The sequence below is a fragment of the Prinia subflava genome, chromosome 3 (assembly GCF_021018805.1).
Source record: "Prinia subflava isolate CZ2003 ecotype Zambia chromosome 3, Cam_Psub_1.2, whole genome shotgun sequence".
NCBI lineage: Eukaryota > Metazoa > Chordata > Aves > Passeriformes > Cisticolidae > Prinia > Prinia subflava.
The window spans coordinates 7,420,557-7,434,876 of record NC_086249.1 but is presented as its reverse complement, the minus strand read 5'-3'; the positions used below and the strand labels follow the sequence as shown (position 1 = coordinate 7,434,876).

The window sequence follows — 14,320 nt, the reverse complement described above, 5'->3', positions numbered from 1 at the left end:
ATATAACTGGTTCCCCTAAATTACACTTTATCAGAATCATTTTCAATTTAATTTAATGGATTTCAAAAGTTTCAGAACTCATGAAATGAAGATAAGAATTAACTGTGTGTTCTATGTTTGTGAGTGTACGTGTGAATTATTGTCATTCCATGAATGTTTCTCCCAATGATAAGAAAAGACACTTCTTTGTCAATTAAAGAACACATAAAGTACCTGTCATCAGCTGCTACTTCCCTTCAAAATTCTCTTAAAAGCAGTTTCATTTTTTTTTCTTACTGAGAAAGATATAATTTTAGATCATTAACTGAACACAGAAAAAGATACATGAACATTGGAAATACAATTGGACATCTTACATTTTTAGAAGAAAATGAACAGAGAAAGTTAAAAATTCCTTGTCAATGACTGAAAAAAAACCCTGTGCTTCATTGATAGATCAATTAGTACACATGCCCCTTTAGAATTTATCAGGATGTGTTGCATTGGTTTTGACTGGGAAAGATGATTTTGTCCATAGCAGCTGGCTGTGTTTTGGACTGATATGGAAACAGTGTTGATAACACAGGGTTGTTTTCAGTACCCCTGAGCAGTGTTTGCACAGAGCCAAAGCCTTTTCTGCCTCAGACTGTTCTGCCTGTGCCTGGCATGGGGGTGCACAAGGCATTGGGAGGGGGCACAGCCTGGACTCCAACTGACCAAAGGGATATTCCAAACCATATGGCATCATGCTAAGAATATAGTGCTGGGGGAAAAAAAAGGAAAGGGGGATACTCAGGGTGATGCTGTCTGTCTTCCCAAGTTCCTTATAATGAAACCCTGCTCTCCTGGGAGTGGCTGAAGAGCTGCTTACCCAGGGGAAACTGAAAATGAATCCCTCCTTTTACTAGTGTGCATGTCTTTTGCTTTTCCTATCAAACTGTCTTTATCCCCACTCATGAGTTCTCTTCCTTTTACCCTACATGTCTTTTCCCCAGTGAGTGGCTGGGCGGGGCTTAGCTGGCTTCAGGTTTCAAACCACCACACCTTCCCTTTAAAGTAAGGATACTAAAAATTCAGACTATATTTTAGTCAGTCTGGCAATCTGAGAGCTGCAGAATTTGATAAAATTTGGGGGCTTCACTCTCTCTGTTTTTTGGGTTTTTTTTTAATCTTTTGGTAGTTTTCTCTAAAGCCCTGGAACCATAAAAATGAGCAGCCAAGAGACAGGTTTAGAAGGCCAAGTGCTTAGCCTTTCAAGAACAGCTGATGGAAAAGTATAAAGAAAAGAAGAAAATGTCAATTTTATGTACTTTAACAGTCCCTACTGCAAGCATATGAAGTGTTTGGTCTGTCAGGTTCCTCTGAGACTATAATACTTATTACAAATCTGGAAACTTGGGGAAACACTTGATCATAGTTGGTTTCTATCCTCTTGTGTCATCTCAGATTGTTATCAATCATAGAATCAGAACGTCTTCTTTTTTCCTGATATTTTGGGGATAGGAGAAGGGATAGACAATGGGGTAATGGAAAATTGGAATTGTGACTCAGTTTTTGATCAGTTTGAGTACTATTAAATGAAGCTTCCATTGGAATTTACCGAGATAAGATTTAAGTAAGGTGTAGTTAACTGTTATATTCTAGAGAAAATCCTAAGGGCCCTATTGTTTTGGCCAGATATATGCTACAGCAGAACAGGAATTACACCTGTAAAGAGGGACTGAGATACTGAGGAAACTCTTTGGCTGAAATGATCCCTAACACATGAAAAGTGTGCTAAGATGAAATGAGCAGGAACCAAATACAGAGCTAGTTTCAAGGCTGTATATCAGCACAAGTTGTCCCAGAAACTATCTGTATTAAGTTACTATATTTATGTTGATTACAGACACACACAACACAAACATACATTAAAATGGACAAGAATGATATGCTGTGTGCATATTTCACCTCAGTGAGGAAGAATAATCACTATAACAAACTAGAAGGAAGCTGTGTCTCCTTTGATGTGCTAAATATACAATAGGCAAACTACATCTCCCTGAAGAATAATCAAACATTAGTCGGCTTTTAATTTCTCAGTTAGCTAAATTAAATGAGATAAAGTTTAATTGACTATGGTTTGACTTGAGTTTCTGTCAGAAACAAAACAGTTTTTTCTATCTCCTTCATCTTTCCTTCCATCTGTAGAAATATTGATTTGGGATAATTCAAGCCATTATAAAACATTTTGTGCTTTATAAACCCATTTCTATTTTTTCTTCTGGTTTTATTTTGGTTAATAGTTTTGTTCACTTTTTATATTTTTTTTAATTAGAAGTCTAAATATTTTATTTTTAAAATATTCAAAATATAAACTTTATAATATCTGTAGGTATTTTTAGCTTTGAAAGTTATTTGGTCTCCTTCTATTTTCCATAAAAAGTTACTGTCTATGGAATAGGTTCACAGGAGGTCACAGAAGATAATTCAAGAGGCCCTATGGCCTTGTAAATGTTCTGATTCTAAGCCCTAAAGCTGAGAAATGCATAGGAAACATATTCATAAACATAGAGACCAAAGTATTTTGCAGACTATGAAATCTGACCCTCCAAAGCAGATTAAAAGATCTGTGTACTAACAACATCACATTTGTTTTGAAGAGTATCTGTGGCACTTTGATAGGAGCATGACTCTTTCTAATGAAAATCAGAATTATGGAAGGAATATCTCAACTGAGATAGATGATCCAGGTTGTCTTAGACAGTGCTGATAAGTACCACAAGCTGTGCTGATGGGTTGTGATTTGCTCTTTTGGGGTGCAGCAGTGGAAAAGGAATTCTATCAGAAGTGATTGGAGAAATGGACACAGCTGGGAGGAAAAGAGATCAATAAATATTAGATGTCTTTCACTTAGACATTACTGTTCTGAATTATCTCCCATTAATTGAATCTGATAAAAAAGACATAGAGGTTAAATGAGAATTGTCTGAAGCTCGTTAGAAATTAAGAAGGTAAGAGGCAAAAAAGACTGAAAAACTTGCAAGAAAGCTATAAGTACATTGCAAACTCTGCTGTTATACTTTGAAATTTTGCACCAAATCTGGCTCCTAAAGACAAGTATATTGATATACAATGTGTAAACTTTGAGCTGCTTTAATTCTTAGCATTCAACGATGAATAATATCATGGAACTAAGCAGTATTTTCATATCTATAAAAAATGGACAAAATTCCACAGTGTTTATGACTGTGCACTCACCACGGGATGAGTTACACCCAGTAATGGTTTGGAATGAATGTGACTAATTTTAATTTAATTATCAAAGAGTGGCAGCCCTTGTCAAGTTTATTAAAGAATCATCAAAATAGAGTCTGGAGCTACTGCATGGAGGCTCATGATCTCATCCTTTTCTTCTCTGTCCTGAATTTCTGGATGTTTCAAATATCTCTCTTTAATATATAGCTAAATTCCTGTCATGTACCACTGTGATGGAAGTGCTACTGAGTGAGCTGAATATCCTTATTTGTTCCAGCAAGGAAAAAGCTTGGTTTTAATGATATTTTTATATAACTGAGGCAGGTGTAGTCAAAGATTATATTCTGCATTGAGAAAGATGGAATGGTTACATGCTGAAGAAAGTGGTTTTTTCCTACCTGAAGGATTGGTTTTACATTCATGTCTTTGCCCTTTTTTTGGTATCAAGCTTCAATTTTTGGGTTTATGAAGTAATACATTCTGTATTTTTGGTATCACACCCATAAAAGAAAGGTAACATTTGTTTTCTCATGTTTGTTTATGTTAAAGCTCTGAGGAGCACTCCCTACACAAATTCAAGTAACAGTGAATTATAATTGTCACTATAACCAGACATCCTCAAACACAGTAACTACATTTTAGTCCTACTGAGTGGGGTGTAAAATATGACTCTGATTAATAGACAGGAGCAGAACAGAAGATGTTTACATGTTCAAAGGGTGCAACATCTACCACTTTTGAAATAGCTATACAATATTTGTCTCAATTCTGTCACAAACACCCAGAAAAGAACATAAAACTCAACATGTGTTTATCATAGATGATATATTTATTTACCATTGATGAACACTTGAAATTTATGAAGGTCATACTTGGAATGGTTTCTTTCTAGCTACAATGGAAAAAAAAGCACTGCTTCATCAAGACAGGCACTTCCTTAAAATTTTCTTAATTGTATTTGAAAGTCATTTTCTAGTCCATTACACTAGGGCCTAAAAGATCACATATTACTCCTACTGTATCACAAAATGTCTTGAAAAGGATTAAAACACTCAATTAATATTTTTTGAAAAATCTTGACATTTTGCTAACCACCTTGATTCAACTAATCTTTTAAGATCTCTGCAGACCAACTTAAAAAAAAGTAATTTCTTTTTCCTAGAAAACATTTTAGAAAATATTATCAGATTTTTTTAAAAAATAAATATGTTGATAAGATTTTAATGCCATTAGAGCTATTGGTGTTTTAACAGACCCAGATGACAGACTGGATTTTTCAGACACTTCCTTTTTTAAAGTATTATTAATTTCATTAAGCTCCACTATCTTAACCTCATCAGACTTACTTTTTAAAATAAGAAAAACAGTTTGAAACTTATAGTAGAAACATCTACTTTTCAGAGGAATACTAATAAAATTTCTTGATCAATATTATCAAAATACAGGGAATAGAATCTTACAGCCTGTTCTAGAAGAACTTCTCCACTATGGCCATTTTTTCTAGAGACCATGAAAAGTGCATGGCCATTAGCACTCATTTAACAAAACTGTTGAAAGAAAGAAAATGACAGCAGGATTTGTGTAAGATATTAAAAATTATTGTTTCTTTTTTCATCTTGTAATTCTATCTCATGGTCTCTTTATATTTTTACCTTTTTTTTCTGATTACCTTTGACTTATTAACTCCTTAAATATCAAACAATAGAACTTAAGATCCAGAAGCACATACTGTAAGCTTCCCAGGGTTTTCTTTGTCCCATTGCATTACCAGAATTAATGTATTACCATTCATCCCTTCAAGAGTGCATTTTCTCCTGCTTCTGTGTATGAGAAACGAGGCATTTGGGCTTATGATGATTAAAATGTCCCAAGCTGACAGCACAGAATTGCTTAAAATTACTGTCTCTCTACTCTCCTGGCAGTGTCAGGTTAACATTATGATTCCAGGGATACTCATCACAGACAAACTTTGGTACTTGGTATTAAGACATAAGCATTTATGCTTCCATTTAAGTCTCCTGTAATTATTTGGGATGCAGTATTAAATATGAAAATCTGCATCCATATTTAATATTTTTAGAAGGGGTAAATATAGTTACTTGGGTTGGGCTAGCTAAACCCTTTAAAGTAGACAGATTGTAGTTGTCATGTAAAGAATAAGAGGAACTAGGGAAGAGACACTAGGGAACAGTTGGCACAGGGATATAAGACTTTCACTAGTTAGTAACTATCCAAAAAGCTAGAAGGAAAAAATATGCGGAGCTAGGGAAGGGGGGGAGGCAGGGGTGGGGGAGCACAATACAAATAAAAATAGTGAAAATAAGGCACAGCTTGCAGTTTCTGTTCTGGTTTTGCAGAGTCGCAATCAGAATTGTGGTTTGCTTTTCTGTCTCTTTTATGACACTGCTGTTCTGGTGTTTAAAAATTGAAGATCCTTTCTTTTGTGGAGTTTAAGCCCCATCTTTTCTCTGCCCCTCACCAGCCTCCCATTAGAGCCCTGACACTGCTAGCATCTTTAAGATAGATGGACTTTAGGAAAAGTCTCCTACCCATTTGAAGAATCTGCACAGCTTTATGCCTTACACCTCTTAATTTCCTCCACTTCTTATCTAACACTAAAACTGTTCCTTGCCTTTATTCCCAAGAGTTTCAAGGGGATACATAACCTAGTTCTTCCCATTTAATTGCACATTAGGCCTTATTATCGCTTACTGCCAATGCTGTGGTGCCTCATATACTTTTACAAATTCGTATTAAATTAAGAAAATAGTATCTGTTAAGTCTGGCTACCTTTCTCTTGTTTCATCCCAAAAAGCCACATATTTGTCTTTATGTGTGTTTTCTTAATGGGCAATACCAAGGTTGATGAGAAAAAAGGCTGACTTCACATTAAAATTGAGTTAAAACCTGATAACTCAGCCTGCCTCCAGCACTCAAGAAAGAGGACTGCTTCTGCAGGCTGGCTCTCTGAAATTGCTGCCTGCCTTGTACACAATCCACACCCTGCCACATGCCTGTTGACAGCTTATTCTAAAACAGCAATTCAAAAATTACGATCAGCAAGAGGCAGCCTATTAATTGCCATTAGAATAAGTGGAGCCTCCTCCTCCCAAATGACTTGGAAAGAAATATTCAATGGCAATAAATATGAGATCATGCACACCATTGTATTGAATTATAGTTGCACACACTCGCAGAGGAGGCAAGAGCAGGGTGCTCCTTGAAGGAAGGCAAATTTGGGTCTGATGGCAACTGTGGTAGCAGTGCTCCCACAGCACCAGAGCCAGGCCAGCAGGGCCTGGAGGGGACAGCTGTGGGTCCAGCAAGCACCAGGAAAAGGCAGAATAACAAATCAAATCCAGGATCAATCCAGGAAATACAGACATTTCAACCACAGGGCAGGAAGCCCACCTACAACATAGCCAGGGCAGGAACACGAGTAGGGAGGGAGAGGCTGTTTCTCTCAGCCACTGAAATCACCTTGCAGCCTCTGAACAGCAAGTGCTTTCTCATGCAAGATGTAATTCAGCTGCAGAACACACTATCAGATCTAATGGAGGACAAAGGAACATCTGTGTTCAGAGCAGTTTGGGTGAATTTCTGTATTTTAAGTCTTCCAGTAGCTATTATAACTGTGACAGTTGGATCACCTTAATTCCCAAACTGTTGTTTGCTGAATTGCAATACAGGAGTGAAGATCCCTCTACCTACTCTTTCTGAGAGCATTTACTAGTCACTGTTAGGAAAATGGTGCCTTGGTTTGATCTTATATTTTCTTACAACAGTCTCTGCATTCTTTCAAGAGAAATAATTTATGTCCTAATCGTAATGTGAAGAATATGAAAGATCTGATTACAAAATAAAGTCATGCTCAAGGAATATGTATCAACAATTAAGAAAGGAGATTTAAAAAAAAAAAAAAGAAAGAAGGAAAAATCAATTTTAAAACTATCTATCAAATCCTCAAAAAACTTTTTAAGAAACCTAGACAAGTAATCTTTGTGTGAGAGGATTAAGGAGGACTTATGCTAAAAATTGATGAGGATAAACTAAAAAGATGATAGGAACATTTCCTGGACAGTCTGGACAGAACAAAACCTTGGGTTAAACTTAAGTACTTCTAGAACAGTCCAAAGCTTCACTAATTAGTGGTGACCTTCAACTAAATAAGAAACAAAAAAGTCTGCAGGAAGCTTCACGGCCAAGGCAAAATATCAGGCAGAATTTGACTGGAGAAAGACTGACTAAAAGAAATGACCAAGCATCTGCAATAATGCCTTGAAAACAAAAACATATCAACCTTAATTGCCACAGTGCCACAGAGGGAAGATAAGCCAAAATGTATTGAGCAGCTCAGCAGAACATTAATGTCACTTGCAGGAAATATCCATAGTAGATTGGTATTACAGGAAAGGAAATCTAAACGTAAAGAGAAGGGAAGAATGTACAGGTGTCATATAAAGGACATTATATACTGAACATGTTTTGAAGAGTCCCAGGAAAATAAATTGAAGTGCAAAATGCTAATTGTTATCAACCTGTATGATTCTGAAAAATTTGCTATTCTTGCAGAAAAGGCACAGAGGAGAATGGTTGGCTATGGAACATGAATGAAATAAATTACTCTGGTGGGTTAACCTTGGCTAGCAGATAAATATCCACTCAGCAAGTCACTCACTTTACCCCTCAGTGGAATGTAGGTAGACATAAAGACAAGAAGATCACATAACCAAATACCATTGAAGACAAAGCAGGCTTGCCTTGTGGGAAAATTACTTAATATCTGCAAAAATAGAAGAATATTCCATTATGGATTCGGGCAGCGTAGAAATACCATATCCTTTCCACCTGCATGTATACAGCAAGAAAGCAAGTCTATGTCAAACAAGCACATTTTGTCCACTCTCAAGCCAAAACCAATGTATTACTTATTGACAGAAACAAAAAGCAAAATGTGCAATTATTTTTACTTGTTGACTTCACTGAGAGAACAAAACTTGAAGGAAATAGTGTGTAAAACCTTAGAAGAGGAGTCAGAACTGTAAAGACCTTGATATTGAAGGCTAAACTTTCTTCCAGTTTCTGCACTTCTAGAAAGCACAAGGCACAGCTCTAAGGAGACAGAACTACAGCTTTCAATGTTGCAACCATTCCTTTTATCATCAATGTTTTTTAATTTTTTTTTCTGTAAATAAACACTAGTGTCATGGGTTGACATTGGACAAAATGCCAATGCACCCATGAGGGTATATTTTACCTAATGAACTCCTGTGAGATGTGGTCAAGAACAGAGCAGAGCAGGTCTAATACTTGAAACAGACAGACAATTTATTACACTACATAACAACGGACAATAGAAAAGGAAAGAAAAACCCAGCCACCCAAAAGCAGAAGAGAAAACCTCCCAAAACACTGCTTCTCCTCCCCCCCAATTTCCATTCCATACATGCTCACTCAGTTGACTCCAGCACATTACCTTCATCTACTTGCTTAATCCCTCAACAACCCTGGGTTCCTAATCCAAATCATCATCCTTTAAAATTCAGACAATCCACATTCCATCCAGGACGAGAGGAGTCTCTCTCGCACCACAGACCCCCCCCCCACAGGAAACACAGGTCCACCATCCCGTGTTCCCACGTCACCCATGGCACTGCCTAGAAGGGTCTGCCAGGGTGACACCCTCCTTTCCATGTCCAGCACTCTCACTGCCGTCCATGGACCTGAACTGCAACAGGGCTCTTTTTAAGGATGTTTTGGCCAAGTACCAAAAACCAGCCATCTTCTCATTTTGGGACTCAGGTCCCCCCCATTTACCCCTGGGGCCGGGGGCTCCAAGAAGCAGGCCAGAACGTCTCTGGGTTTGAGCCAAAAACCTCCACCCAAACACAGTCTTATTTATAGTCAGGAGGGTCCAGGGTCCGTCTATGGCTATCATTATGCAGGAAAAGTCCGGCCTAATAGGCCACTCCTCTTCATTCTGGCAATCGAAGGGGCTTCTTTCCATCTCCCATTATCCTCTTGGTCCCAGGCTGTCCTCTCTCTCTCTTCTAAAACCACCAACTATGAGAATTCAGCATCCAGGGATGACTCTCTTCTACCTTAGAAAGAGTTAAAAGCTTTATCTCCCACCACCAAGGTCAGGCACAGGCGATCGCAGTCACTGCAGCTCTCACAAGCAGCTCCAGCTCGGCACCTTCTCTCTGTGGGGGGAGGAGAGAGACGGGACCGGGGGGGGGAAGGGGGGGGGAACGGGATGGGACAGGGAGGGGGACGGAAGACACCTCCAAAGTTCTCCCTCCACCCCTCCATTCTAGATGGAAGCTGGACCAGCTCCACTCCAGCTCCCTCTGTTCCCCACCCCGAGGCCCACCTTGCTCAGCCAGGCCCACCTTGCTCCCCTCCCCCACCCGGCCTAGCCAGGCCCAGGCAGGGGAGAGGAGAAGACGCTCCCTCTCCGAAAGCAGAGCAGGGAAAAGAGAGAGTCCTGCTGGGAAATCCGGCTTTTAACCCCTCGTGTCCTCAGAGGCGTGTCCACCCTCTTAGTGGCCAACAAAGGTGCCAATACTCAGACCTAAGGACTGATTGGTTTGACCACTACTTCCAAAAAAACTCACTTCCCTTCAAACCACGACAACTAGGCATTTTGTTATCTACAGAACACCATAATGATGGAAAATAATCCAAAGCAGAAAGAAGAAAGAATCAGTAGAGTATCTCTTATGAACAATTTACATAACATTTGGACTGTAGAAATTCCTCTGACAAACCTGTATGCTTTACATTAAATGTCTATAAAAACCAAAATATGGATAGAACAGGTAATAAAAACTGGGCAAGATGTAGTAACATATCTATTGCTAAATTTCTGTTATGGAAAAGACAGATGAAATAGTTTGGAAATGTCCAAAGGATAGAAGCATAAGTAGCCCTTATAACACCAAATGCTGTAACAGTGAACCATCACAGAGAGGTGAGGTTTAGAAGGGAGTTCTGGGGATTACATGGCACAACACTCTGGTCAAGAGCTGCCACCTGGAGCCAAATTCTCAGACTATATCCAGATGGCTTTTGAATGTCTCCAAGCGTGGACTCTCTACAATCTCTCTGGCTGGCCTCAAAAATATATAGAAAGCTAGTTAGGTTAGGAGTCAGAAAAAAAATAGAAAGGTAGCTTAAACAGTTGAAGGATTAATTTATTTGTTTAAAAAATAAAATATTTTTGTTTTCTTTTTTTCATAGAATTCAAGAAAAATATAAAAGAGAAAAAGAGAATTACAGTATTGAGGTTAAATCTTAAATTAATTTATTAATTAAAAATATATCATTAAAATACTTGTGTGTCTAGCTATATGAAGGGAATACAAGATTTTGAATTTAGCTATTACCTCTCCACCTAAAGTTCAGAAGCATGATAGAATCTCACTCATTTTAAGACATCTTTTCATAGTAAAAAATTATTCTTTTAAAAAACTTGAAGTAATTCATGGAGATTTAATATATATGTTAGATCAAAAGAGGAAATAATCAACAGACTTCAAAGCTGAAGTTTTTGATCCTTTTTTAAAGCATTGTCACTGAATTGAAAATACATTATAATGTAGGTTTATAACTAAGTGGGGAAAATGCTGAATGTATGTGTTGATGTAAAAGAGAGCAAGACGCCAATAGCAAAGCACAAAATGCATTTCCCTAAATCTCCTTGTTTCTTTTTGTCTCCTGGAGACACACATTCTAGTTAACTTAAAGTTATTATTTCTCTACCTTTATGACATGCCTGTGGCACTGTGGAAGGTGATCAGGCAAATGCAGGTGCTCAGGGAAAGTTATGGGTGCTTTAGATCTTCCACTAACTAATAGCATCAAACACACCATTTTTATGTGTTCTATATTACATGATACAGTTCTTGTCACAGAGCTGAGGGGGAAATAATGGAATATTGGTGAAGAGGATTGTAAACATGCTTGAGTGACTTGCAGACAGGGTTTTGAGAAGCACATAGATCATAAAAATTGTTGTTTGGCCTCATCTGTGGAATAAGTACAAAATCTCTATTTAGATAACATGAGATAGACTTGGAGGCACCCCATGGAACATGACTGAGATTTCTGCCCTGCTGTGGGAAAGATCAAAGCAGAGTGGTAAATCACACCTGCAGGAACCCCTGATAAACAGGTGAAAACAGCAGGTTCACTCCTCCTCCAGCATCAGCTGGAGCTCCTCCAGCAGGAGCTCTGTGGTGTCTGTGTAAGTGGGCTCACACTTGTGTGCCACTGCCCAGACACTGCTTCAGGGAAGCCCCTCTCAGTAAGGCAATGAAAATAAATTTATTCTTGGTATTTCATCTGTGCTTGTGCCTGCATCCTATCTGTTCTGCTAACACACAGACATCTAGCTTTTATACAGAATCACAGAATCATTAAGGTTAGAAAAGACCCCCAAGATCCTCAAGAACAACCTTTGACTGATCATCACCTTGGCAATTGGACCATGAGACTGAGTGCCACATTCAGTAATTTCTTGAACACCTCCAGGGATGGTGACTCCACCACCTCCCTGGGCAGCCCCTTCCAGTGCTTGACACCCCTTTCCATGAAGAAACTCTTCCTGATGTGCAATCTGAACCTCCCTTGGCACAACCTGAGGCTATTTCCTCTTGTCCTATTGTTTGTTGCCAGGGAGAGCAGCCTGATCCCCATCTGGAGGGAGATTATAGAAATTGATAAGGTCTCTCATGAGCCTCCTTTTCTCCAGGCTAAACAATGACAGCTGCTTCTCATCAGCCTTGTGCTCCAGACCCTACTCCAGCTCCACTGCCCTTCTCTGGACATGCTCCAGCATGTCAATGCCATTGTTCCAGTGAGGGGCCCAAAACAGGACATAGGATTAGAAATGTGGTTTCACCAGTACCAAGTACAAGGGGACAATCATTTCCATTGTCAAACACTACTAGCCAATACCCACACAAAGCTTTTTTTTTTCTTTTTTTCTTTTTTTTTACATTGGGAATTCCTATCTTCTTAGGATATTCTGAAATTTTATAGCCCTTGTATAACTCTGAGATGAAGAAACACAACAGAAGTGTGTGTAGAAGATACCTGCAGAAGTGAAATAGCACTTAAATTACAGACATGTGAAGTTAGGATTCTTCTGTTCTTACGTTAAGTGAACACTAATTTTGCTTAACTGAATAACCAGTTCCTTCATGCTTCATTAACTCTGAGTCCTCTTTACTAAGTCATATCTTGCCAGTAAAGAGTATTGCAGTTTTTAATAGGAAGGTATCTATGTCTTCTCAATTTATTAAAAATTCTTTAGAGTCTCAATGGATTAAACTATACTTTATACAGAAAAAAGGCAGTAATTCTTTACATTACCATCAAATCAACACTGCAGATTTGTGTTCCACAAAGATGATGAGAAACTTGCAAAGACTGCAGAAAAGGCTTAAATCTCTAAGGAGTTCAAAATTGAGTTGAGTGAAAGTAAAAGGATTCCCACCCATGGAATAAATTACATTAAATTCTATTGGCATATATGATTTGTGAAATCCTGTATTTTAGACATACCTGGATGCACACAAAGAAGCCATTAACTAGTGTAAGAATCACGAGCAGGAAAACAGCCTCTTGATGGCATGACTGGCCCAGAAAACTGATCTTTTGCACAATGTAGCAAAAAGGCGTATTTTCTCTGGACAAAAAAGATGGGAAAGCTCTTATTGAACCTAATCTGCATATTGCCAAGACCATCTTCATTTGTGTACAAGGAACAAACCCCATATTTGAAAATGCAAGTTTCCTGGGGCAAAAAAACCTTTTGGTTTTTTTGTGGGAGATTTATTTTCATAGGGTATCCTCCAGCCAGAAGCTGAGCCCTGTGGGCCCTGGTACGATTTAAGAGAATTTCTGACAGTGTCCCTGCAACTTGCAACTGTAAAATGAGAGGTACCTCTCCACTGGTGCTGCTGCTGGCAAAGTGAGACCATCAGTGCCATGAATTTGCAGAGAGATTCACAGTGGTAGGGCACATCACAGACCTGGTGCTTTCTGCCTCCCTTCTCACCAAGAATTCCAGCTTCTGTTTGTCATGACTGAGTGTTTTATGTTACTCATAGGATCCCTGGGAAAGGTATGAGATAAAGAAGGTTTAATATAAAAATGAAAGTTAATTGGCAATATTAACTCTACTACTAACCAGATATATTTATTCCTTCTGTAATAGCATTTACCTTTTACCACTTTCTGTACCACTATAAGGGATATGGTAAGAATATTTAAATAAAGGCAAATAGCTGAAAAATATTACTAACAGTCCATCTCTTACATACTTATTGTGACAGAGTGCTTAGGAAGCAGTGAACATCTATATAAATTATGTAGATCTACTAAAAAAAATGAGGATTACTCTTTCCTCTTGGAAAAGTTAAAATTAAAAAAGAAGAAAATCAAGCATACTAAGAAATAGTGGCAAAGAATAAAACTTGAAGATGTCACAGACAAAAAAGATGCTCAAAACTAAGGATTTTTCTGTATTAAAAATATTAATAAGCCTCTTAAATGTATGTATATTCAGGTGACATAACTAAAATATTATAAATCCCTTAAAAAGTTTTGTTTGTTCTTCAAAGACATCTGATAGCTGTTATTTATCAAATGTGTTAAAAGTGAAGAGCTTGATTTTAAGCATGGAGCCCCAGAAATATTTTCCAATTCAATACTCGGGAGAGCTGAAGCAAATGAATGTTAAAGGCAGTGGAAATAGTCAACATATGCAACAACAGTATGCTTGTCATTCTTTGTAAAAGAAGAGGTTTTGATTGAAATTCAGGCTGGTGAAACTCTAGGCAAACTATAAGGAAGGAAGGCTGTCTCTAAAAATATATCTTCGTGATGTTTCTGAAAATAACATGAAAGGGAAAAAGATTGTAGAAACCAGAGTGTGCACTCACTGGTAGAAGTATACTTACAATATTCCTCATGTTTTCCTGATCTGAGCTGTTACTTCCCAGAGCGCCATAAATTCAGGAAATATAAAAAGTTCTCAAGGAACTCTTTACAGTCCAGAATGTCAAGAATTGAGCATTACCAGGAAGGCAGTACC

General features: G+C 38.1%; 1 long non-coding RNA gene across 6 annotated transcripts in view; it reads right to left on the bottom strand.

The window, feature by feature from the left end:
- The window catches only part of LOC134548804 (uncharacterized), a 381,797-nt gene extending 368,460 nt beyond the window's left edge, over window positions 1–13,337 (bottom strand). For 5 of the 6 annotated variants that reach the window (XR_010079899.1, XR_010079898.1, XR_010079896.1 and 2 more), the window contains exons 1-2: window positions 13,169–13,337; window positions 12,787–12,910 (exon numbers count right to left, since the gene is read on the bottom strand). This is a non-coding gene — a long non-coding RNA (uncharacterized LOC134548804). Of the gene's footprint in view, window positions 1–213; window positions 276–12,786; window positions 12,911–13,168 lie in introns of all 6 variants that reach the window. The other variant, XR_010079897.1, reaches the window with a different exon arrangement.
- Window positions 13,338–14,320: the final 983 nt, after the last annotated feature.